This window comes from Triticum aestivum, chromosome 6B, assembly GCF_018294505.1.
Source record: "Triticum aestivum cultivar Chinese Spring chromosome 6B, IWGSC CS RefSeq v2.1, whole genome shotgun sequence".
In the NCBI taxonomy this organism is placed as follows: Eukaryota; Viridiplantae; Streptophyta; class Magnoliopsida; order Poales; family Poaceae; genus Triticum; species Triticum aestivum.
Window position 1 is genome coordinate 174,952,065 of NC_057810.1, and position 23,134 is coordinate 174,975,198.

A 23,134-nucleotide genomic window follows, 5' to 3' on the forward strand; every position below is an offset into this window, starting at 1 on the left:
CCAAAACCGAGGCCTACTTGCTTTTCTCAGCCCTGCTGGGCTGCAAATCTTTCAAGACGAGGAGGGATAAGAAATGGGCTTCCCCAGAAAATGGGCTATAAGTTGTAAGAAATGGGCTGTAAATTTTTAAACCAAAGCCAACCGACAATTGCATTAAAATATCATTTTTCAGGATTTCTCTACTCTCTACTCTTATAAAAACCAAAGCCAACTGACAATTACATTAAAATATCATCTTTTCACCCACAAGATAAACTACTCATACAAATGCATCTTCATGTTCCGTGCAACGAATGGGCATCTTGCTAGTTAAGATTCTAAATTTCATTCATTTTTTTGAGGAGAATTGTTTTTTGAATTTTGTTTTGATATAATTTTTTGAAAACTATTTTTAACGTGACTCGAAATTTCATGATTAAAAGAGTTCGGACCCCACCAAATATGCAAAATTTCGTTGAATTTTTTAGTAGTGCCCAGAATATATGGTCTGTAATGCTAATAAAAAGAATATGGGCTTCAAATATCCTTAAGAATTAGCAAATGGGCTGTAAATTATTGAAAATAATGGCTATGGGTTGTATGCTGTTTTCCACAGATTTGGAGGCTGACTTCTGGGCCTACTAGGTTGACGATGACGCTGTCCTAAAAAAAATTTGACGCGTACGCAAGGCTTTGTCAACTTAGTCAACACATAGCAGTGTATCGGTGTACTAGAGTAGGGGTACCCTAGTACCCCGAACTTGTGCACGGGAAGTCGCAGCATCCTTCGGCAAGGCTTGCCGGGTGACCGCCAAGATACTTCGCGGCTACTTTGAAGACCATTCAAGAACAAAGTACCTGAACCAAGGCCCCGGCAAGAGGAGCTTGCCGCGAAGGCCAACCAAGGCCCCGGTGAGAGAAGCTTGCCGGGAAAGAGACAAGACCCCGACAAGAGGAGCTTGCCGGGAAGGCCAACCAAGGCACCACAAGAGACTTGTCGCGACGCACCACACGCTCCGGCAAGGTCCGGCAAGCGACAAGCTTCCGGACGCGACAAGACGACGACCGCGGCAAGGAGCTTGCCGCGGGAAACCCCCACTTCGTGCCCGCGCTCCAACACACCTGCCAACGTGTCGCTCTGGAACCCTCCCAAGCACACATGGCAGGAGGCCGTGCAGCTAGGGGTGCGAGGTAGCAAGCAGGCGCTGACAAGATAACCATCGTGGCAAACGGTGGCGCTCCTAACGGTCACCTTTTGCACTGTTTAGGCGACTCAAACGGGCATTTAATGCCCCTGTCCCCTGCCGTCAGAGTTAGGTAGGGGGGCACTGTACCAACTACCTAGCTTTTTACATTTGTACCCTTCTCTGCGTTGCCACCTATCGGTGACCCCTTTACCCTATAAAAGGAGGCCCATGCGCAATGTAGAGGGGGTTCGGCTCATTCGAAACACCAGAAACTCTCCCACGCTCAGTCTGGTAGCGTCCATCGCTCCTGAGCAAGGATTCAATACAATTAGACAAGCAGGAGTAGGGTTTTACGCATCCGTGCGGCCCGAACCTGGGTAAACTGCTCGTGTGCCTCGCCTCGATCCGCTCTTTGCGCGTCCTCCGCCCTCACCGAATCAAAAGGGGCTCGGCCCGCCGATCCCCATAGGTGTCCGTGGATCAGTCTCCCCCGACATCTTTGGCGCGCCAGGTAGGGGGCGTCGAGATCGTGTGAACCTGATCCGGCGCTCACACGAGCAAGATCTTCGTTCCCTTCATCAACATGCCACCGAAGAAGAAGACTTCGGTGGCAGCCGCTCCGTCCACGTCGTTTCTGCCACCGTTGGAGCAAACGGATGGTGGAATGGACGCCGGCGGAAGAATGGACATTGACGAGGAAGCTCATAATGCTGCCAAGTCCAAGAGCAGGGCTGCACAAACCTCGACGACCGTAGATGTTCCACGCCACTCTCAGGAGGCGCAAGATCAACAGCGTCATGGCACTAGCAGTGCCATACGCATGATAGCCCAAGGCCAAGCTGGTGGATCTCGAGGCGCTCAAGACCAGCATGCGCGCCAGCGTGCTGGCACGAGCGAGGCACGGTCGCTTGGACGGGATACTGCTCCTTCTAACCTAGTTAGAAGTTCGAGCACGTCCCGCTCCTCGCGCCGTCCGCCACCTCCACCCACCACTCCAGCAGAAGCCTTGGCGCGAGCTCAACTTCTTCTAGATTACCCTCCAACGGCGGACAAGACCGACGAATGGAGGGCCACCATTCAGAGTCTCATCAGCTACGCCAACGGCGACACTCCACGGCGGCCGAGCGTGTCGCCGGCACGGCAGGACCGCCGGACGCGAGCCGGTGTCGAAGAAACGGGTGGAGGTGCAACTACCATGCAATCACCGCCCCGAAGGCCAAGATCGCCGACTCGCCAGATCCACCTCGACAGCGACTCCACTGCGTCGTCGGATCCACGAGCTTGTCGCGATCAGCGCCAAGTTCTTCACGATCGGCAACAAGAAGACGCTCGAACTCGTATCGAGCGCCGGAGAGAAGCGCGATGTCAATCCGACAAGCGCGTTGGGCCCTCTGTTGACATGCATGCGCCAGGGGAACCAGGCGATCTGCCGTACGCGGTAGGTTGTCCTGCGTTCACCCATGAGCTGCGCCAAGTCCAGTGGCCCAGCACAAAGAACTTCAAGCCAGATGTACCGGAGAAGTACGATGGCAAGACGCATCCGTCAGAGTTCCTCAGCATCTACACCATTGCGGTGCAGGCTGCCGGGGGACGGGATGTCAAGATCCTTGCCAACTACTTCCCGCTGGTGCTCAAGCCCAATGTCAGATCCTGGCTCATGCACTTGCCGGACAGCTCCATATCCTCCTGGGCTGATCTGTGCCATCAGTTTGTCGGCGCCTTTACAGGCGGACACAAACCTCATGGCCAGGAGAGTGATCTTCATCTGCTCGCCCAGAAGGAAGGAGAGCCCCTGCGCAAGTACATTCAGAGATTCAGCAATGTGCAACACAACATCCCAGACGTCCACCCTGCCGCGGTGATCAGCGCGTTCCATCAAAATGTGCGGAACCGCAGGATGCGGGAGGAAATGGCGATGTGCAAGATCAGGGACATCAGTGAGTTATATGCACTGGCCGACAACTGTGCACATGCTGAGGAAGGGAGGAGACTCCCCGGAGAGAATGTAGGAGCGGGAGGATCTGACGGTGATGATACTGCCCCGGCAAGGAAAAACCGGCGGCGGAACAACAAAAAAAGGAAAGGCAAAGAAGTGCTAGTTGTTGAGCAGTCCGGCAATGGTGGTGCCGCCAAGGAAGCCAAAGCTGGTGACTCCGGCAAGGAGGTTGCCACGGAGGTGGCAGTCGCCGACAAGCAGGACGGCACCAACAAGCAGTATTGCAAGATTCACCGCACCAAGGGCCATGATCTTCAGAACTGTAAGAAAGTCGAGCAGCTTGTTGAGCAACAGAAAGCTGAATACGAGCGGCGCGACAAGGAGAAGAACCAGGAAGGAGCTGGTGGATCCGGCAAGAAACATCCCGGCCGAGGAGGACGCCGCGGCAATGCCAAGCAGCGGCAAGGAGATAGACCTCCCCGTGGCCGCGACAAGGATGAAGATGATGACGATGATGAAGACATGGATGATGAGGAGACTGATGAGCAGGAGTTCCAGAAAGCCACAGAGGTGTTGTGCGTTGACGGTGGTGCTTCTCTGCATACCTCGCACCGTCAGCTCAAGCAGTGGGTGCGGGAAGTTAACGCAGCAGAACCACCCGTCGAATCACGCAGGCCTCTGAAATGGTCCAGCACGCCTATCATCTTTGATATTGAGGACCACCCTGATCGTATAACTGCGGTCGGGTGCTTGCCGATGTTGGTTTCACCAACAATCCGCAACCTCAAGGTCACTAAGATGTTAGTTGACGGTGGGGCCGGCTTGAATCTGATCTCCTCCGCGGTGCTCCAGAAACTCCAGATCCCCGATAGCGAGCTCGAAGAGACCGGTACTTTTCAAGGAATCAACCCGGGAAGGAGCAAGCCAAAGGGAAAGATCACGTTGCCGGTAACATTTGGCAGCGAGCTGAACTTCAGGACTGAGAGGGTCACGTTTGACGTTGCCGACTTTCCGTTACCTTATAATGGAATCCTTGGCCGTCCAGCACTCGCCAAGTTCATGGCAGCCTCTCACTATGCGTACAACGTACTGAAAATGTCAGGCCCAATAAGTGTCATCTCTGTCCCTGGCGCAAGAAGGATGCTCTTATCTGTGCCGACAAGATCTACCGGGAAGCAGCAGCCGCAGCAGAACGCAAGACACTTGCCGCTGAAGCTCCCGGGGGGAAGAAGAAGACCAAGTCCGGCAAGAGCTCTGATGCCTACTCCGGCAAGCGCACCTCTTCGGAGTGCTGCGCTACCATCGAGGACGCACCATCGAGCTCCACCGGCAAGTGTAAGAAGGCAATGGCAGCTCCACCTGAGACCAAGAAGGTGTCCGCCAAGGAGGACGGCACTGGTGGTACCTTCACCATCAGTGCCACGCTCGGCCCTAAATAGGAAAGCGCGCTCGTTGCTTTCCTGCGGGCGAATGTCGACGTGTTTGCATGGCAACCGTCTGATATCACCGGTGTTCCCAGGAAAGTAATTGAGCACCACCTTGCCGTCTGTCCTCATGCGCGGCCCGTCAAGCAGAGAGTCAGGAAGCAGGCAGTAGAGCACCAAGAATTCATTGCAGAAGAAATCAAGAAGTTGGAAGCAGCAGGCCTTGTCAGAGGAGTGCTCCATCCCACATGGTTGGCCAATCCTGTTGTCGTGCGCAAGGCTAACGGGAAATGGAGGCTTTGTATTGACTTCACTGATGTTAATAAAGCTTGTCCCAAAGACCCATTTCCCTTGCCGCATATTGACCAAATTGTTGACTCCACAGCCGGATGTGATTTGCTTTCATTTCTTGACGCATACTCAGGATACCATCAGATCTTCATGGCAGAAGAAGATGAAGAGAAAACCGCATTCATCACCCCATGTGGCACGTACTGCTTTGTACGTATGCCTTTCGGTTTGAAGAATGCTGGTTCAACATTTGCAAGGGTAGTCCACCATGCTTTTGAGCCGCAAATGCACAGAAATGTGGAAGCCTACATGGATGACATAGTGGTCAAGAGCAAGAACAGGGCGACCCTGATCCAAGATTTAGACGAGACATTTGCAAATCTGCGCAAGATCAACCTCAAGCTTAACCCCAAGAAGTGCGTGTTTGGAGTCCCTTCCGGCAAGCTTCTTGGGTTCTTCGTGTCTCAGCGGGGAATTGACGCCAATCCCGACAAGACCAAGGCCATTGAGCAAATCGAAACACCAAAGCGCGTCAAGGATGTCCGAAGGCTTGCCGGTTGCGTGGCTGCTCTCAGTAGGTTTATCTCCAGATCTGCTGAGCGCGCACTGCCATTTTTCAAAATTTTGAAAAAGGCAGGTCCAATGAAATGGACTCCGGAAGCGGAGGCTGCGCTGCAGGACTTGAAGAGATACCTGTCCTCCACTCCAACACTTGTCGCACCTAAGCCACAAGAGAAGTTGCTATTGTATATAGCGGCAACTAATCAAGTGGTTAGTGCTGCGTTAGTGGCAGAGAGGGAGGCAGATGATGAGCCAGCAACCACGGCAGTTCCATCCAGCGACAAGCAGGGGGCTTCGCCGACAAGCTCTAGTCTGGCAAGCTCTGGTCCGGCAAGCTCTGGTCCCGACAAAGATGGATCTGCGCAGAAGCACAACGAGATGCAGAAGAAAATGGTGCAGCGCCCAGTTTACTTTGTCAGTTCCCTTCTACAGGGGGCTAGATCAAGGTACTCTGGTGTGCAGAAGTTGCTTTTTGGCCTCCTCATGGCCTCGAGAAAGCTGCGCCATTACTTCCAAGCACATGAGATCACAGTTGTCACTCGCTTTCCGCTGAAAAGGATACTGCAAAATCGAGAAGCAACAGGCAGGATTGTCGAGTGGGCGCTGGAACTGTCAAGCTTTGGCCTCAAGTTCGAGAGCACTTCAACTATCCAAAGCAGAGCATTGGCAAAGTTCATAGCAGAGTGGACGCCAACCTCAGACGAAGAAATTCCAGAGACGAGCATCCCCGTCAAGGAGGCAAGCAAAGAGTGGCTGATGTACTTTGATGGTGCCTTCTCGCTGCAAGGCGCCGGTGCAGGCGTGCTGCTTGTCGCACCCACCGGAGAGCACCTCAAGTACGTAGTCCAGATGCACTTTCCCAAAGAGCAAGCAACCAACAATACTGCAGAGTATGAAGGATTGCTTGCCGGTCTCAGAATCGTAGCAGACCTTGGGATCAAGAAGCTCATTGTCAGGGGTGACTCACAGCTTGTCGTCCGCCAAGTGAACAAGAATTACCAGAGTCCGTTGATGGAAGCATATTACGATGAAGTGAGGAAGCTGGAAGAGCAATTTGACGGCCTGCAAATGGAGCATATCCCAAGAGCTCAGAATGACATTGCTGATGGCCTGTCAAAGTGCGCCGCACTAAAGTTACCTGTGGAACCAGGGATCTTTGTGCTCAAGTTGACTCAACCATCCATAACACCATCAACTGGACAGAGCAAGAAGAGGAAGTTGGTTTCTAGTGACTACTTTCCGGCAGAGCTCCCCGAAGCCGCTGCCACGAAAGTCCCCAAGACCAACACCAAGGATGCTGAGGAGCAGTCTGCTCCGGCAAGCCCTAGGGTTTGTTCCGTTGAAGCAGACGCTCCCGACAAGTTTTGCTCCGGCGAGCTTGCCGGGGAACGTCAAGCTCCGGCAGAGGTGCAGCTCCTCGTCGTAGAAGCGGACGTTCCCGCAGCAGCTGAGAACAACACCAAGGATGCTGAGGGGCAGTCTGCTCCGGCAAACCTTATGGTTTGTTCCGTCGAAGCAAACGCTCCCGACAAGTTTTGCTCCGGCGAGCTTGCCGGGGAACATCAAGCTCCGGCGGGGCCGCAGGTCCTTGCCGTAGAAGCGGATGTTCCCGCAGCAGCAGATGCGCCTTTAGTCCTTGTTGTCGAGCCACAAGCTCCAGCATGGGCACAGCAAATTGTCCATTTCCTTCAGACAGGAGAACTTCCCGAAGAGCAAGAAGAAGCGGAAAGAGTAGCCCGGCAGTCAAGTATGTACCAGTTTGTCGACAGCATACTGTACAGAAGAAGACTCAACGGTGTGAAATTGAAGTGTATTCGCTGGGAAGATGGACAAAAGCTGTTGGCAGAGATACATGGAGGCATATGTGGCCACCACATTGGCGCAAGAGCACTTGCCGGCAAGGCTTTCCGGCAAGGCTTCTTCTGGCCGACAGCCCTCCAGGATGCAACTGCACAAGTAACCAAGTGTGAAGCATGCCAGTTCCACTCCAAACAGATACACCAGCCAGCTCAAGCTCTCCAGACGATCCCTTTATCCTGGCCATTTTCGGTCTGGGGGCTCAATATCCTCGGCCCCTTCCCCCGAGCTGTCGGGGGCTTTGAGTACTTGTACGTCGCAGTCGACAAGTTCACAAAGTGGCCGGAAGTGCAGCCACTGAGGAAGGTGACAGCACAGTCAGCAGTCAAGTTCTTCAGGTCGATTGTTTGCCGCTTCGGGATCCCTAACAGGATCATCACCGACAACGGCACGCAATTCACGAGCCGCACCTTCATGCAGTACTCCAAGACCTTGGCGCCAAGGTCTGCTTCGCTTCTGTTGCTCATCCGAGAAGCAACGGTCAAGCAGAGAGGGCAAATGCTGAAGTGCTGCGTGGGCTCAAGACCAGAACTTTCAACAGGCTGCACAAGTGCGGAAAGAACTGGATCGAGGAGCTGCCAGTGGTTCTTTGGTCGATCAGAACGACGCCAAATCGAGCCACCAGCCAGACACCTTTCGCTCTAGTCTATGGAGCAGAGGCAGTTATCCCCACGGAACTCGTATACGGGTCACCTCGAGTGCTTGCTTATGATGAGCTTGAGCAAGAGCAGCTGCGGCAAGACGACGCGCTGCTCCTTGAGGAAGATCGTCTTCAGGCTGCTGTACGAGCTGCTCGATACCAGCAAGCTTTGCGCCGCTATCATAGCCGCAAAGTTAAAGCCATAAGCTTCGAGGAAGGCGACCTTGTTCTTCGGCGCGTTCAATCTGCCAAGAATTCCAACAAGTTGACGCCGAAGTGGGAAGGCCCTTATCGGGTAAGACGAGTCACGAGGCCTGGCGCTGTCCGCCTTGAGACCGAAGATGGCGCGCCAGTGAGCAACTCCTGGAACATCGAACATCTTCGTAAGTTTTACCCGTAAGGCGCGGTTGTCGGACCCTGTCCGGCAACCACCCTTCTGTACAAGTCTTGCCGCTGTTGCATGTAATCCTTTGTACAGAGCCGGGCGCAGATCCCGTGCATAAGTAAAACCCCATGTGCTCCGCACAGCTTGTCTATTTCATGCATTAGTTCCTTTTATGCATGCAATTATCTGACACTTTGTGCAGCACCTACACCCGGTAAGCAGTAACGAGCCGAAGAACTCCATACTATCATTTTCTCTTCTTTCCTTTTCTTCTAAAGAAAAAGAAGGTCCCCTCGCCCACAAGGTCTGCCGGGGGGGGGGAGGAAAAGATAATGGTGTGGAACGGGCCGTTCAAGAGAGTTTCTCCTTGCCGGGAAGCAGACGACAGAAAAGCTAAGTTGCCAAAGTTTGAGGAATCAAATTTTTTTAATTCTTTAAGTTATCTTCCTTGAACGACCGCACTTTGTATGGAAAACATGTGCGCGGAGGAACCAACTCGTAGCTAGTTGCGCCTTAACTTTGTTTCGAGCCCGTTCAACAATTTAAGTGAGCTGCTAGCGCCCTTACTTTGCTTCGAGTCCGCTCAGCAACTTAAGTGAGCCGCTAGCGCCCTTATTTTGTTTCGAGTTCGCTCAGCAACTTAAGTACGCTGCAACTAGTTGCGACAAGGTTTCTTGTCGGAAGCAGCGCCGCCAGCAGGCTGCTGAAGTTCCGCACTCAGCGCTCGCGGCTCGGGCGCCTGCGCCGACAAGTTCCCTAAAAGCGTAGGGTAAAAAGACATACAAAGGGAAGGATCAAGTAAAGGGAATAACATTGCAATCATTCCATAGAACAAAGTTATATTACAAAAATAACTTCTCGCGCCTCTAATAAAGTGTTCCCATGACATGGCTGGCAGCGACAAGGAAAGAAGAAGTGGACGGCCTAATCTACGCGATCGCCTTCGACCCTCTTGATTCCGCTCACCTTGTCCACAATGGGTGCGACAAGGGCTTTGAGCTCCTCCAGATCAGCTTCTGGCAGCAAGGTCCTGAGGATATTGGTGAGGCGGAGGCCCGGATTGCGGAAGGCCACTTTCATCAGCACCTTCTCCAGAACTCCGGCGCAAATTGTGCGTGACTCGTCGGCCAGCTGCTTTGGGATCCGTTCCCGGAGCTGCTGGAGAGCCGTCGCCACGCCCTTGAAGAACAGAGTGAGCTTGACGCTGGGTTGGAGATTCTCGTCAGAGAAATATTCGAAGCCTTCCACCCCCAGCTGCACCAGCTCCTCTTCAATGACTGCGGCGACGTTCACGAGGCCCTCCGTCCAGAGCTCCACGGTATCTCTGAGGAGATTCTGGGTTTCGGCGGCCCTCGCCAGCAGCGCATCATTGGCCTCGATGTCCTTCTTCAAGTCTGCCTCCCGTTTCCTGGCGCTGTCCAACGTCTCCGTCAAGGTGGCCAGCTTCAGCGTCAGATTGGCGTTGGAATCCCTGGCGGCACTCAGTTCCTTGCCCCTCTCGACGAGTAGGCCCTACAGCTCACCGTGGGCAAGGGCGTCCTTCTCGCGCTCTTGCTTGAGCGCGACAAGCTCTTCGCCACCAGCCTTCAGATCAGCTTCTAGCTGTGCCACCTTTGCCTCCAATTCTTTCTTGGCGGCCTCGGCAGCCGCAGCCGCATCCTTTGCCTCTTGGAGCGTCCCGCCAAGCGCCAGTTCGCGCGCGGCAAGCTCCTCTTCGTGGCTGTCGAGGTTCACTTTCCGCTGAGCCAGCTCGCCTTCTCGCGGGCCCAGCTTCTCGCCAGTGAGCCGCTGCTGCTCTTCAGCCTCAGCCTTCTCAAGGAGGAAGGCCTTCCGCTCCTCAGCAAGCTACTCCCGCTCCTCCGCCAAGGCCCGGAGAGTTTCTTGGCGAAGACCCCAGAGCTCCTCCGCACGCTTCTCTATGTCCATGCTCGCCCTCGCGACGAGCGCTTCCCGGGACTCCAGCTTGGCTTGGCGGGCGCGATAGAGCGCCAGCAGCCTCCGTAGCAGCCGCTCCTCCTCAGGCTCGCCGCTGCCGCTTCCCGGCGCGTCGACAATAGACAACCCGGCGGAGGCAAGCACGTCCCTATCCAGAGCTTCTCCTTCCACCGGTGCCCTGGAGCTTGACGCCCAGGGGAGCTTGATGAAGATGCCCTCGCCGGCCTTCAGATAGGCGCCGGGCTGGGGCTCCTCGGAGCCTGCCGCCGCGGCAGCGGCGGAGGGATCGGCGGTCGGTGCAGCGCCTGGCGCTCCTGCGGCCTCAGGGTCGTCAGTGCGATCGCCAGATCCCCTGCCAGCTTCTTCGGCAGCAGCCTTGGCGGCCTCTTCGCCGGCGGGCACGTCAGCACCGGCTCCTCCTTCGGTGGCCGCGGCATCATCAGTATTGCCGCGCGCGTCCTCCTCGCCGCCCACCTCAGTCTCCATCGGATCCGCGGAGGGTGGGTCTAACGACCGGAGAAGAAGGAGAAATCAAACAAGTATCCGAGAAGAAAAATCAGCAGAAGACTACAAGGAAAGTTTCGGGCAAGAAGGACTACCTGTGCTGGGATCTGCTGTCATGACCTCCACCACCGGGGGATCGTTGGCGCTGTCCCTTGCCAGAGATTCCCCCCTTGCCGAAGACTCCTCCCTTGCCGGAGACCGCTCCCTTGCCGGAGAACGCTCCCTTGCCGGGGAGTCCACCCTTGGCGGCGTAGTCGAAGCAGACGACGAGTCGGAGGAGATCACCACGCCCTCGTGCTCCTGATGAAGTTGTTCTGCTCCTGCTCAAACAAACCAGCGATCAGATATCAACAAAGGAAAAGAGCAACCATGAACGCCCAGAAGCAGAAAGTAAACCATATACTTACGCTGGGGGCTGCGCTGGGGGCTGCTCTGTGAAGTGATGGCCGGATCCGGCAAAGTGGTCTCGGGCGCACCTCCTGCCATCGCAGTGGGCTCGTCCTCGATGACCACCACCTGAGACTTGGCCCTCTTCGCCGCCCTTTGGGCCAGAGTCCTGAAAAGGAGAGCCCAGAGTGGATCAGATCCAATGCGAGACAAGATCAACAAGTTGAAGAACTACAAGAACAAGCAAGGGAATCTTACTCTTCTTCTTCTTCCTCCTCGTCGGAGCTTAGCGCGGAGAGGTCGAAGTTCGGCCCACTTCCAGCGCGACGAGGTGGAGGGGTGGGATCCCTTGGCCGCTTGGCGGGGGCTGCGGCGCCAGCCCGAGACGGCCCCGCTCCAGTTGTCGCTGCGGCGGGAGGCACTCCCGCGGCAACCGTGCTTGCCGCGGTAGAGTGCGTCACGCGACGCTGCGGCTGTTGGCCCACTTGCCACCCTGCCGTGTCGCCGACCCTGCGGAGGCGCCTCCCTGGCTGCGCTGGGGGCTGCGCTGCGGGCCCTGCTTGCGGCAAGCTCCTCGGAGATGGCGGGCCGCTCGCACCCTCGGCAGGCTCGTTCGACTCGGCGTCAGGCGCGACGAGCTCTTCTTCCTCTTCGGGCCGCTCCCGTTCGGCAGGACTCGTCGCCAACGCCGCGTCCGCTTCCTCCACGGTGAACCCGAATCAGTGGTGTCGCGGGTGAGGAGCTTCTTCTCGTCAGCATTAACCGCCACCTCCACTAGGCTGTCGAAGAACTGCTACACGACGTCATCGGCGGATTCTTGCCAAGTTGGAGTGATCCCATGCGAGTCACACAACGGCATCATTGCGCAGATGCGGTCGCGTGAGGAGTTGTTGCACAGAGGCACAACGCCTGCCGGCAACCTGAACCACTCGGGATGCTGCGGGTCGTGCTTGAATATCTCCTTAAGTATCCCGTCCAATTCTATGATGGTGAAGTTGAAGTTGAGGCCTGGGCGCAACCTCATGATGTCTGCCGGGCCTCCAAATTCCCAGGCGGGTCTCCCCCTCGCCTGCAGAGGGGCGATGCGGCGGCGGAGGAAATCTGCTCCGACAGCTCCTACAGTCAACCCGGCAAGCCTGAGGTGCAAGATCCGGGTGGTGGCGATCTTCAGCTTGTCATCATCCGCGGACAGAGTGCTCCAATCATTGCCTCGCACTGCTGGGGTTTGGCGCAGGGCGGTGAACGGCTGCGGGTTCTCCTCTACAACCCAGCACCAGTTTGCTCTCCACTCATCCCACGTGTTGCGGAGCTCCCCCTCCAGATAGGTCTCTTTCTTGCCGGCTCGCGAGATCCAGGCGATCCCTCCGGCAAGGGTTTCCCCTCTCTCGACACGGGGCATGAAGAAATGGCGGAAGAGAGCCACGTTGGGGTGGACTCCGACAAAGTTTTCGCATAGATGGGCGAAAACTGCCATGGTCAAGACGGTGTTGGGGTGAAATCAAGGAGGTGGAGCCCGTAGGTATTCATGATATCGCAGAAGAAATCAGAGAATGGCGGGCAGAGCCCGCAGTAGAAGAACACGGCAAAGAAAGGGTACCCGCCAACTGGAGCTTCTTGCGAGGTAATGGCGGAGAGTACCTTTGTGCGTGGATGCGCCCGTGTCTCCGTCGACCAGAAGAGATAGTACCACTCCCTCAGATCCTGGGCGGAGAGCTCGGGAAGGAAGGTGGCCCGCTCTTTCCGCAGCGCCTCAAGCCGCTGCGCTTCGGTCGACTTCACAGCTTTCGCGGCCTTCCCCTTCCCGGGCTTCGGAGCCATGGCGGAGGCGGTGGGGGAGATCGACGGCGCTGGTAGTGGCGGCAGCGACGGGAGCGAAGCGCTGCTCTCTTTCGACTTTGGAAGCGGAGGAGGGCGGGGAGGTTTCTGAGATTGCCGCAGCGAATGACGAAGGTAGGGGAAATACCCCTGTTTCCCCTGCTTATAAGGAGGAGGGGGCGGACGTTTCGCTCTTTCCGAATAAAGAACCACCCACGATCTCCCCCACGACGCCGTGATTGACGCGTGCTATTGCAGGGGGCGCGGTGGATGCAGAGTTAGATTCGGCATGTCCCAGGCCCGCGCGTGCCCGTGCCCTGTTTTGGGCCTGGCCCAACAGCGCTCGGCACCGTGTATGGCCCAGGCCCGGGGGCTCTTGTCGGTGTACTAGAGTAGGGGTACCCTAGTACCCCGAACTTGTGCATGGGCAGTCGCAGCATCCCACGGCAAGGCTTGCCGGGTGACCGCCAAGATCCTCCGCGGCTACTTTGAAGACCATTCAAGAACAAAGTACCTGAACCAAGGCCCCAGCAAGAGGAGCTTGCCGGGAAGGCCAACCAAGGCCCCGGCGAGAGAAGCTTGCCGGGAAGGAGACAAGACCCCGACAAGAGGAGCTTGCCGGGAAGGCCAACCAAGGCACCACAAGAGACTTGCCGCGACGCACCACACGCTCCGGCAAGGTCCGGCAAGCGACAAGCTTCCGGACGCGACAAGAGGACGACCGCGGCAAGGAGCTTGCCGCGGGAAACCCTCACTTCGTGCCCGTGCTCCAGCACACCTGCCAACGTGTTGCTCTGGAACCCTCCCAAGCACACATGGCAGGAGGCCGTGCAGCTAGGGGTGCGAGGTGGCAAGCAGGCGCTGACAAGATAACCATCGTGGCAAACGGTGGCGCTCCTAACGGTCACCTTTTGCACTGTTTAGGCGACTCAGACGGGCATTTAATGCCCCTGTCCCCTGCCGTCAGAGTTAGGTAGGGGGGCACTGTACCAACTACCTAGCTTTTTACATTTGTACCCTTCTCTGCGTTGCCACCTATCGGTGACCCCTTTACCCTATAAAAGGAGGCCCATGCGCAACGTAGAGGGGGGTCGGCTCATTCGAAACACCAGAAACTCTCCCACGCTCAGTCTGGTAGCGTCCATCGCTCCTGAGCAAGGATTCAATACAATCAGACAAGCAGGAGTAGGGTTTTACGCATCCGTGCGGCCCGAACCTGGGTAAACTGCTCGTGTGCCTCGCCTCGATCCGCTCTTTGCACATCCTCCGCCCTCACCAAATCGAAAGGGGCTCGGCCCGCCGATCCCCATAGGTGTCCGTGGATCAGTCTCCCCCGACACAGTGTGATACGGGATGCCTCGGAAACGATCTTTCACGGTGCCAAAGAACTCACAAGTAGCAGCAACAAACTCACTTGATACTTGTTTCAACAAACTTTGTTTCTCTCAAGTGGCAAGAACAAGAGGAAACACTCTCAGATAAATTGCAGCGGATAATTAGCTTGGTTTGCAAGGATGCAACCCAAACCATGAAGCTTGTGAACCTATGAAGAAGCACAAGAGGGAACCACAAGGATCCTATATGAATTGAGGACAGGCCCTCCAATCCACACACACGAGCTAACACTCAACGATAGTAGTGCTCACAGCACAACACAACCTCACCGGCTGTCTACAAACATAAACTCAGAAATCTCATCCCCCCTCTTCACATGGAGCAGCTGGGGAGTATTTATACTAGAAGCACCCACTAGTTAACTGTGAAAACAACTCAAAAAGAAGGGTAAATTCGTGAGCCCCAAGCTGTAGCAGGAGCAAACTTGTTGAGCCTCGCGCTGTAATAAATTCCTGGACAGCTTGCATGGAAACTTGCACAACTTTTGACTCAAGACCTCAAATGATGCACCGTTTTTTTAATGAAAGCTGACTTCTAATACCATCTTTTCCAGCCTCTATAAGGTGCTAGAGACTTCCAAAATTAATTAGGTTTAGGTGGGAAGTTGCAGCTGGAAATCTGATGTGACATTTCTCCCAAAATAGGCACCGGAAGCTTCCCAACTAAGATAATGGTTTTTCCCTTGTCTTCCTTTGGATGCTCTAATGGTTCAGCATTTGTGCTAGCATTAACCTCATTCATGCATGCCTTGGTCATGATCTGGTCCACATCATCCTCCCTTCCTTCAAATAAAACCGTCCTCGGTTTTGAGGTATACTTTTTGGGCTTCTTCACTTGTGGGAATTGCTCAACCTTGAGTACTTGATCCACCATAGGTTCCAAGACATGGTTCACTCCTTGATGCATGAAAGAATACTTGTTAGACCTCCCATGGTGAGTAGCATCATGATCAAACTGCCACGGTCTTCCCAAAAGAAGATGACAAGCTTGCATTGGCACCACATCACATACCACTTTGTTCACATAACTTCCCACTGAAAATTGCACCCTAGCACGATGCGTAATCTTCAGCTTACCAACACCATTCAGCCACTTTACATAATATGGCTGGGGCTGCCTCCATGTTGATATCCCAAGAGCATGCACAAGATCACTACTAATGATGTTGTTGTAGCTGCCTCCATCGATGACCACCTTGCAGTTTTTGCCCTTGATCTTGCAAATGGATTGGAACACATTTTGTCACTGGCCCTTCTCAATAATAGGAGCATCATCATGAGCCACTTTGCGAACCATGAGATTAACACCATCTCCTCCATCTGAACTTAGAGGTGCTCCGGTCTCAAAAGTACAATAATTTGCATCTTTCTTCTCAGATTCAGATTTGTCACCTGAGTCATCGGTGACATATCCATCATTTGTGAGTAAAACCTTCTTCAGATTAGGACAATCCTTCTTGAAGTGACCTCTACCCTTGCATGTATGGCACTGAATATTACTAATGCGAGTGGCAGGAGTATTAGAAGATTCAACCTTTGATGCATTAGCTTCTTTTGTAGTCATCTTGTCGTGTGAGCGAAAATCTGCAGCAACACTTCCTTCTACTTCTCGCTGAACTGAACCTCTCCAAGTGCTTGATGTATAGGTTTGGCTGCGATTTTGGCGAGGCTTCAGCTGCTTCTCTACACGAATAGCTTGATGCACAAGTTCTTGCAAATCTTGATATGTAACCATCTCTGTCCTTTCTTGCACATCTTCATTCAGTCCATGAAAGAATCTTGACATTGTGGCCTCCTCTGGCTCATTCACCGTTGTCCTAATCAAGAAAATCTCTAGAATTACCTTGGCACAACCGTTGGAGTCGATTGTACAAGGTTCTTGTGAAATGTTCAGGAACAAACCGTCTCCGCAACAAATTTTTCATTTGCACCCATGTCTCCGGACGACCTCCAGCACGACACAATTGGTTCCACCACATCAAAGCATATCCAGTAAACTCAATGGATGCATATCGTACCTTCTTCTCCTCCGTATAGCAGTGGCTGTCAAAAATCTGATCCACACGCATCTCCCACTCCAAATAATCATCGGGCTCGGTTTTCCCATTGAATGATGATATGGTAAGTTACTAATCCCATCATCTTCATGGTCACGATGAGCACGCCCATGACCTCTTCCACCCACGGCAAAGCCTTCTTGGCATTCTCTGTGACGATCATGATGAACACGTCGTGGTCGAGGCTCGTAGTAGTTTCGAGCATCATCAGAGTGGTCGCTCCAATGCTCTCCATGGTGGTCCTGCTGTATGGGGAGTTGTCGATGTCGACCCCGTGCAGCAAGCCCATCTCGTGGTGGCGACGGTGGCGCCCAAGTAGCACCTCGCTGGTCGTAGCAAGCACGCCGAGGTGGTGCAGCGTAGTAGCTATGAGCATCACCCGAGTAGACGTGGTTGTGCTCTCCATGCTCCTCCTCAAGGTGGCGTTGGCCCTGCTGTTTGTGGATTTGTCGATGTCGACCCCGTGCAGCAAGCCTATCTCGACGGTGTTCCTCGGTGAGGGAGTCGATTCTCCAGCCAAGGTTGGTCTCCATGACCGATATGCGCCTCTCCACCTTGTTTAACACATACTCTCGTGTATCCTCCAATGCCAGCACATAGGCGGGCTGCAAGCTTGGATCGTACACGGGAAATGGCAGCTCCTCCTCCACGAGGTGCCTATCTCCATGCACACCATCAACACTGTTGGATCTCCTCGAACACATGGAAGCTTCTCAAGAACAAAATCAGCAAGAGAGAAAATAGCACCGCGAACAACCTAAAGCTCTGATGCCAAGATGATACGGGACGCCTCGGAAAAGATCTTTCATGATGCCAAAGAACTCACAAGGAGCAGCAACAAACTCACTCGATGCTTGTTTCAACAAACTTTGTTTCTCTCAAGTGGCAAGAACAAGAGGAAACACTCTCAGATAAATTGCAGCGGATATATACCTTGGATTACAAGGATGCAACACAAACCATGAAGCTTGTGAACCTATGAAGAATCACAAGAGGGAACCATAAGGATCCTATATGAATTGAGGACAGGCCCTCCAATCCACACACACGAGCTAACACTCAACGATACTAGTGCTCACAGCACAACACAACCTCACCGGCTGTCTACAAACATAAACTCAGAAATCTCATCCCCCCTTCACATGGAACAGCTGGGGAGTATTTATACTAGAAGCACCCACTAGTTAGGTGTGAAAACAACTCAAAAAGAAAGGTAAATTCGTGAGCCCCAAGCTGTAGCAGGAGCAAACTTGTTGAGCCTCACGCTGTAATAAATTCCTAGACAGCTTGCGTGGAAACTTGCACAACTTTTGACTCAAGACCTCAAATGATGCACCGTTTTTTTTGAATGAAAGCTGACTTCTAAGACCATCTTTTCCAGCCTCTATAAGGTGCTAGAGACTTCCAGAATTAGTTAGGTTTAGGTGGGAAGTTGCATCTGGAAATCTGATGTGTCATTTCTCCCAAAATAGTCACCGGAAGCTTCCCAACTAAGATAATGGTTTTGCCCTTGTCTTCCTTTGGATGCTCTAATGGTTCAGAATTTGTGCTAGCATTAACCTCACTCTTGCATGCCTTGGTCATGATCTGGTCCACATCACAGTGACTGTTGGATGTCCATCCAACGGCCATCGTGCTTCTTCAATCTCTGATCTTCCTGCTCCACCGCCCAAATCAGCGCCAGCGGGACTGCCTGCTCCCTCCTCCCGTGGCTGGCTGTGCTGTCGCCAAGCCATCCCTCTAACCACCCACACATCCTGTTATTTTCCGGTGACGTCAGCCTCACCCCGCAGCCGACCAGTCAGCGCTCGTTCTCCCCTCAGCGTGGGCATCCACTGCGGTGGCTTCGCCGGCTCTGGGTGGTTCTCTTCCTGGGGCCCGCCCTCGTCCATCGCGTTTGTGCTCTCGGCGCGGCGAGGTCAACATGGTCAACAAACAACAGCCATCGGAAGAGGCTGACAGTAGGGGCCCACACAGGAAAATGCCTCCTTATTACGCGCAAAATAATGCTTCTTCCACCTGATAGCTGGGACCCACCGGAAGGGTCTCTGTATTTCATGAAAAAAACATTCCCTTCACTGTCAGCTCGGACCCACCGGAAATGCCTCCTTATTACGCACAAAAAAAATGAATACTCTCCCTGCTAGCTGGGACTCACCTTGGTGTGAGGCTGACTTGTGGGCCTACTAAGTTTACGGGGACGGAGTGCTTTGTCAACTTAGTCAATATAAACGACTCTAGATCCAGTGACCGTATGATGTCCATCCAACGGCCGTAGTGCTTCTTCAACCTCTAGTCTTCGTGCTCTAGCCGCCCAAAGCAACGCCGCTTGTGTCGCGTGCTCCTGCCTCCCGTGGCCGGCTGTGATGCCGCGGAGGCCTCACCGCCCCCTACTACTCCCACCACTGGCCAGGCCATCGCTCTACTCACCCACACCCCCTGTTATTCTGTGGCGACGGCAGCCTCACCCTCGTACTCCTCTTCGCGTGGGAATCCACTGCTGCGTCTTCCCCGGCTCCGCGTCGTCCCCTTCCTAGGCCTCGCCGTCGTCCACCGCCGTGGTGCTCTCGGCACGGCGTGGTCAATGTGGTCAACGACCGACTTCCATCGGAAGAGTACTGTGCGTGGAGAGGCTGACAGCTGGGTCCACGGCGGCCGCAAGGAAGTGCCTCCTTATTACGCGCAAAATAATTATTCCTCCTCCTGACAGCAGGGACCCATCGGACGGGCCACCGTATTTTGCATAAAAAACGTTTCCCCCTGACTGCTAGGACCCACCAGCTACATCTTCGCACGCAAGGAAGTGTGTCCGGGCAAAAAAACGATTCGCCCCCCTGACTGCTGGTACCCACCAGCTACATCTTCGCACGCAAGGAAGTGCGTTTGGGCAAAAAAACGATTCTCCCCCCTGACTGTTGGGACCCACCAGCTACATCTTTGCAAGCAAGGAAGTGCCTGACAGTCGGGACCCACCTGGTCGAAGCGTATGTAACATTGTCATTCTGGTCATGAACGTGTACGTACATACTGGTCGATGTAGAGGCGCGCACGTGTCATAGTAGAGGCGCGCACGTGTCGTAGTAGAGGCGCGCACGTAGCATGTACATGTACGTACAGCGGCGAGGGTACAAGAAAGAAAATACGACCACGTACGTACATACGGGTAGGGTCTCGAACACCTACTCGTGCATACGTACATGGCTAGGTCGGAACGGAGAAACAAAGTCGTCGTTGTGTTCATGGGGAGGCAACGGAATGCGTCGTGTTCATGGGGAGGCAACGGAATGCGTTGTGTTCATCGGGAGACAACGGAACGCGTGGGAGCCAACCGGATTGGACGGAACATGTGATGGAAATGAGGCCTGGCATACCGCAGAACGGAGGAAACGGCCTTGTGTTCGACCGGCCATGTTCGGAACGGGGTCCTGTTGATCGGGAGCGGTGTGGCGTACCGCTAAACGGAGGAAACGGACCTCCTACGGTCGAAACGGGGTTCCTGTTGATCGGGAGGGGTGTGGCGTACCGCAAAACGGAGGAAACGGACCTCCTACAGTCGAAACGGGTGTCATGTTCATCGGGAGGGGTGTGGCGTACCGCAAAACGGAGGAAATGGACCTCCTACGGTCGAAACGCGGGTCCTGTTCATCGGGAGGGGTGTGGCGTACCTCAAAACGGACGAAACGGACATGTGTTGGAGCGCTAGGTCGAAACGGGGGTTCTGTTCATCGGGAGGCGTGTGGTGTACCGCAAAACGAGACTCCACGGGATACTGTTCATCTCCACCGTCGACCTCCTCCAGCCTCCACGGGCTACCGTCGACCTCCTCTAGCCTCCACGGGCTCCTGTTCATCCAGCCTCCACCGCGCTCTACTCCACCGTCTACTGTTCAACCACCCCTCCACCGTCTACTGTTCATCCAGCCCTCCACCGTCTAATGTTCATCTAGCCCTCCACACCACGGGGTCCTGTTCAAACACCCCTCCACGGCCACCCCTCCACCGTCTACTTTTCATCCAGCCCTCCACACCACGGGGTCCTGTTCAACCACCCCTCCACGTCCACCGCTCCACCGTCTACTGCTCATCCAACCCTGCACACCACGGGGTCCTGTTCATCGAGAGGCAACGCCACCGCTCACTGTCCATCCACCCCCCCCCACACACACACACAACGCTCACTATTCATCCAATCGATCGGTTTCAGTTAGCAGCAGTAGCGGAGGAATCGCTCCATCGGGTTCAGTTAACAGCCATCGATCGATCGCTCGGGTTCAGTAATGCGTAGCCTGCAGTGCAATCATTTGGGTTCAGTTAGAGCCCAATGCCTCGCTCGGGTTCAGTTAGAGCCAACACCTCGCGCACACGCGCATACGTGTACGAGAGGAACGCGCATCGCTCGGCCCCCTACCTCCCACCGTAACCGGCAACTCCCCGAAATTTTCCTCTCCCTCGCTTCTACCACAGTTTTTTCCGTCATGGACGGCACAAAGAATGTCATGCAGCTACGTCTCCAGCCCGCCCAGGATGAAAAGCCAATTTTCTATCATGATTTTTTGTCATAGAAGTAGGAGCCCACCACATCTATGATGATACCGGGTTTTGTCACAATTATTGTCATAGAAGTGTCATATGTATGACAGAAAAAAAATCGTTCGTCCCAAAATATCACAGATGTGTCTTTTTTTGTAGTGCCAGCACCCCCAGGCACGCCCTCGTGGGTGCTGCCCACCTGGTGGGCCCCCTCACTTACTTCTTCCTCCCACACCACTCCATTCACACAGAAAAAAATCACTACCACTCTCTCTCTCGTGTTCTTGCTCCTGAGACCGCGGATTTCGATCTCTTTGCTCGAAGCTCCATTTCCGGAACTGTTTCGGCGATTTGTTGCTTGGTATGTGACTCCTCCATGTGTCCAATTAGTTTTTGTTTTAGTGGTTTATATTTAGAATAATTAGCTACTCTTGGTGCTGCTGTAGATGAGCTTGCATGTTGAATTCTTAGAGTTCTAAGTAGTTTGAATGCTTGCTGTCGGTGTCAAAACCGGCAGATCTCGGGTAGCGGGTCCCGAACTGTGCGCCTAAGGATCGACGGTAACAAGGAGGCAGGGGACACGATGTTTACCCAGGTCCGAGCCCTCTTAATGGAGGTAATACCCTACTTCGTGCTTGATTGACTATGATGAATATGGGGGTTACAAGAGTTGATCTACCTCGAGATCGTAATGGCTAAACCCTAGATGCCTAGCCTATATGATTGTGATCGTCCCTATGGACTAAACCCTCTAGTTTATATAGACACCGGAGGGGACTAGGGGTGTTCCAAGCCGGTTTACAAAGGAAGGAAACTATACATTCGGATGCCAGGCTTGCCATCCACGCAAAGGAGAGTCCCATCCGGACACGGGAGGAGGCCTTCTGTTCTTGTATCTCTGTGGCCCATTAGTCCGGCCCATGTCACATAGGCCGGCTCCCCGAGGACCCCATAATCTAGGACTCCCTTAGTAGCCCCCGAACTTTCCTTCAATGACGAGGTTGTATCCGGCTTCATGTGTTCGGCCTTTGCAAGGTAAGTTCCCTATTGTGCTTCATGTAGTTTGGCTTTTGCATTAAATATCATTCTCTCCAGCTTATGTGCCGCCATCGCCTCGGCTTCCACATGTTAGATGAATATAAAGGGTCTAGGAATTTTTACAAATACCCCCCTTGACCATGCAGATAAGGCGCTTTATAAGAGAGAGATCGAATCTCAGATTTCGTTCCTCACCAGACGGAAATCCTTAGGGCTCGCCACAAGAAACCATCCAAAGATGGTCAATGCTCCCTGTTCTTCCTCACGTCCCCAAGGCCCTCAATAAGGCGACTCGGAGAGCTGCTCGGTGTCCCACGCTCAATTGGCCACGCTGCAGGTGCAGGGATATCTCCCTCCGTCGGGTCTGGTCCCCGTTTGAGCGGGATTAACCACCTACAATGCCGAAGCCCTGGAGGAGAAATTCCCCAATCCCAATCCAAGGGAGCGGGTGTGCTTTGTTTCCTATTTGCTGAGGGGCGTGAGATTTCCGATCCACCCCTTCCTCAGAGGTCTTCTGGAGTACTACTGTCTCCAACTACACAACCTCACGCCAGGCTCCATTTTAAATATTGCGGGTTTTGTTGCCCTTTGCGAGCTGTTCTTAGGCTGCGAGGCCCATTTAGATTTATGGAGGAAATATTTCTGCCTCGTCCCCTGCTCCCAGAAGGGGTCTATTTGTTAGGTGGGCGGCGCCGAAGTTTGGCGGCCTGGAAAAACCGCTAGTTGGCGCCGAGGATGGCCCCACCAAGCTGCTTCCCTTCCTGGTCCGCGCACCTGAAGATGCCGCCGATGGCCTTGGCCCCACGGCGGAGGCCGAGGCGCGTGTCCTTTCTTCTGTGGCGCTGATGTGTGTCCTCATCCACGTCTATCTTCGCGACCCCAATGTCGACCTTGATAGCCTGCTAGAACTTGTGAGCGACGAGCTTGCCGCTGCCGCTGCTGAGGCTGTGAAGGGCCAAGCTGAGGCCTTACTGGCAAGGTTTCGCACCTTCAGCACTAGGTCCGGGCGAGATGCTGCCAGCTCCGCATCTTTGGGAGGTGGAGCAACCCAGCGCGGCCTCACCACAAGCGACGGTGTCGCCAGAAAGTGATCCCTTCACGGCTTCTATCCTGTTTTGGTTCCTGCAACATGCATCATGCCTCATGGAGGCGTTTAAACTTGTGTTTGGCGTTGTGAAAACAACCTATGGACTGTAATATTTGCTTTTGAATTCC